The sequence below is a fragment of the Tupaia chinensis genome, unplaced genomic scaffold (genome assembly GCF_000334495.1).
Source record: "Tupaia chinensis unplaced genomic scaffold, TupChi_1.0 Scaffold000175_1, whole genome shotgun sequence".
In the NCBI taxonomy this organism is placed as follows: Eukaryota; Metazoa; Chordata; class Mammalia; order Scandentia; family Tupaiidae; genus Tupaia; species Tupaia belangeri.
In genome coordinates this window covers 540,142-543,846 of record NW_006159650.1, presented here as the reverse complement: position 1 = coordinate 543,846, position 3,705 = coordinate 540,142, and the positions used below count along the sequence as shown (strand labels likewise).

At 46.2% G+C, this 3,705-nt stretch overlaps 1 protein-coding gene across 1 annotated transcript in view; it reads left to right on the top strand.

Moving 5' to 3' along the window:
- Positions 1–1,009: 1,009 nt before the first annotated feature.
- The window catches only part of CLDN14 (claudin 14), an 86,902-nt gene continuing 84,206 nt past the window's right edge, over positions 1,010–3,705 (top strand). Inside the window, exon 1 of the mRNA XM_006146274.3 lies at positions 1,010–1,170. The gene's annotated coding sequence lies outside the window, so the exon portion shown is untranslated. The remainder of the gene's footprint in view (positions 1,171–3,705) is intronic.

The window sequence follows — 3,705 nt, the reverse complement described above, 5'->3', positions numbered from 1 at the left end:
TTGGCCCCACTGCAGATTTGGAAAGGGGAGTGGGAATGCATATATAAAAATTATAGCAGAGCATTTCAGAGTGGGGACCTGGAGCCAGAAACCTGGGCTCAGTTCCCAGCTTGCCTGTTCTTTGGCTGAGACCCGTTGCCTCAATGTCCTGTTTCATAAAATGGGCACAGTAAGATTCACGTCATGGGAGATGGACCCATACATGCTGTGACAATTACATAGGGCAAAAGTGCTATAGCACCCCTTGTTATTATCAAACAGCAACATACTTATTCAAATGCAGAAAGAGTCTAAGATAAGCCAAACATAGGCTACTCAGCATCTCGAACAGCCCTGCCATCTCTCCCCCCCTTCCCTGGGCATTCTTATCATCACCAGACACAACTATATTATTTGTTTCTTCATTTAATGCCTCTCTCCTCCCTACCCACCCAATGTGGGCTCCGGGAGAGCAAAGACTCGTTCTAGTCACTGCTCTATCATTCTGTCATTCTCCTTAACCCCTGATGGAACATAGTAGATGCTTAATAAATACCTACTGAAGGAGGTGGAGAATGAATGGAAAAAACACACAAAAAAAGGCAGAGAAGAGAAGAGCAGCTGGTTGCTCTCCAAGTGCTTCCGTCTGGAAATTGGGTTTCCTCCATCGCAGATGGCAGCCCCTGCCCCAGCAGCTGGGTCCCCTCACTCTCCTTTGGGATAGCGGTGAGAGTGCCAGGGGCCTGTTGAAACATGCTGGAGCTTTCGCAGCCCTCCTGCCAGGCGGGAGGAGGAGTCGCTCCCAGATAGTGCTAATCAATACTGTTTTATGCGCACGCATTTGAACCTGACATTAAGTATGCAAATACATTCCCAGCAAGAAAGCAACCCGCTCTGCGCGCGCTGGCCTTGGAGGCGTTTCTCAACCGCGGGTGCTCCCCGGGAGGACAGGTGCGGGCTGCGGGAGGGGCCGGAACCCACAGCGGTAATTCCACTCGGTGCCTCAATTATTCATTTCGTGCCGCGCGCCGGCTCTGCGTGACCACAAGCAGGTCACCGAGTACCCCAGCGCTAAGGGGCCGCTCGGGGCGGCTCGCAGGCTTGTCAGTCCAGCTGAGGCTGAATCTAGGAGTCACCGGGCTCCAGCCACAGACCCATGAGCGACCATGAGCTGGCGTGAAGCCGCCCAAGGTGAGTTCTCAGACACACAGAGCTCCTTTCACTCCCAGACTCGGGACAGTTATAATGGGACCTGGTTCTGGCTAACCCCAGCGCTGAGATCCCCTGTAGTAAGGCTGTGGTGTCAGGGTGTTCCCTGGCTCTCACTGGGCTGCCTTCCTTAATGCTGCTAATGACCGGAGTACATTAACAAGGGAGTTCCTGCGTCTTCCTTTATTTTAAGGGTGATATGGACAAGGTCTGGAACCTGTTATGTGAGACTTGTTCTCCCCAGGAGAGGGGCAGTCAGAATTTTCCAGGCAGGGAGAGGGTTGTGAGTGAGGTTTATTTAAATGTCTTAGAAAGTCTACAACCGTCAAATGGTTCACAGGTACACAGCACGCAAAGGCTTGTTCCATTGCCTGTACAGCCCGTGAAGCCTCAGATGCCGTGAGTGCAAGGCCCTCTGCAGGGTTACTCACCAATGTGCATTCTCAGTCCCAGTGACTGGCACATAGTAGGTGCTCAGTAAAAATGTTTAATTAAGTGAGTAAATGGCTCAAAGCTAATTCTCTGCATCCCCTAAATCAACACCGGCAGCAGCAGAGGCCTCTCAGCCAACAGTCTGGAGGATGGTCAGAAAGGGCCAGCTCCAAGTTCCCATTTTTAAGCATCGCTCAGAGAAAGCCGCAGAGTCAGGATGATCAGGCTTGACCAGGAAGCAAGCTCTGTGTGCTGGGCGGAGCAGAGAGGGATGCAGCTGGGACTTGCATAGCCTTCCAAGTGGTGCTGGCAGTCCAATGACCTGGAGCAGGGACTTCCTCCTGGTCTTACCTCTACCCGTTCCTGGTTAGGTGTCCCTGCGGTGAGAGAGACTTCAGTTAACATTGTTACTGGCTAGACGGCGTATGTGCAGTTGACCTGCCCACCCCCACTATGGAAAGAAACAGGCTTTAGTAAAGGCGACTTCAGTTTAACCTGAAGCATCCTGGTTCTCACACACGTATTGATAATTCCCCTTGCTATTGGTGGGGGGTCCTGGGCTGCATCCCCCCCAAAAAAAGGCCTGTCCCATCCTGCCATGCAGCTCCACAACCATCCTGCGGAGTGTGGTGGTCTAACATGATACTGCTATAGTGATCATCGGTGTTGCTTTTTCATTTAAAAATGAGTTTTTTCATTGTTTTTCATTTTTCTTGCTAACATTCACAACTATTTCTTGAAAGCCATTAACATTGACCCCTACCATTTAAATTGTTTGGTATACCTGGCTTTCCAGAAAAGGATTTACCACCAGATTTAATATGTCTGCGATTGATCTTTATGTTAACTGTTGGACTTTTGTATACCTCCAAAACGCCTCCTGAGAAAATTTCCAAACACACAGCAAAGATCAAAGAACAGCACGAGGAGCAACTGAAGACCATCCATCTAGATTTAACGATTGTTTACATTTTGCCGTATTTTTTCCCTTTCTATACATGTATACACATACACATTTGTTTTCTTTTTTTTTCCTTAACCATTTGGAAGTAACTTGTAAACAATCATGATACTTCATTATAAATATTTTATTTGATATCTCCCAAAGATATTCTCCTGTGTTTCCAGAATACCATTATCAGACCTAATGAAATTAGCTTTAACATCTATAATCCAAGGTCTGTTAAAATTTTCCCAGTTGCTTCAAAAATGTCTTTTATAAGCTGGTCCTGTACTCCAGTGGTTAAACCTTGTGCTCAAGGAGCCAGATCCCACATGGCTGACCATGGTCAGTATCCCATATCCAGGAGCTTGAAAGCATGCTAGGCATGTGTGCATATATACTCAGAAAAAAATATATATATCCTGATGGGATGGAGGAAAAAGGATTGTGGTGTGACCATAGCACACTAGGGGCTCTCTCTCTCTCTCTGACAAGCATACACACCTCTGGCTTTCTCTATATATATATGCCTTTTGTAGTTTTTTTTTTTTTTAATCCAAGATCCAAACAGAGGTCAATATATTCTTTATTACGTCTTTTTATGTTTTTTAATCCAGACCAGTCTCCAGCCTTTTTTGTTATGACTTTGGCTGTTCAAAATGCCTAGTCCATTTGTCTTGTAGAAAGTCCCACCTCCTTGATTCATTCTGGCTTCAGTTTTGTTTTTAGTTAAGCAATCTTACAGCTTTGTTTAAGGTAAGTAAGTGTGCCCCTGCCAATGGTCAATTTCCCCAAGGCGCATTGCTCTACAGATCTATTCACTTATAACTTGTCCAATCCTAAGAAGAATCTGAAGTGGTTTACAATAAACTAGAAAGCCTGGTGAATAAAAGAGAAATTGTTCTTTACATGTAGAAGGATGGCGAGTGGGAGGGAGGGGGGAAACGTGCTATAAACATCTATTAATGTCAGCAGAGTAACTGAACACAAAATTTAACCCTGAGCTTGCCAGCTGCCAGCACAAAAATGAAAAGAAAAAATCAAAAACATCATCTTAAAGAAATATGAGCTTGTCCTCTTTTCCGGCTGGAACCATGGAGGGCATTCAAGAGAAGAAAAAGAAGGTTCCTGCTGCGGCAGAA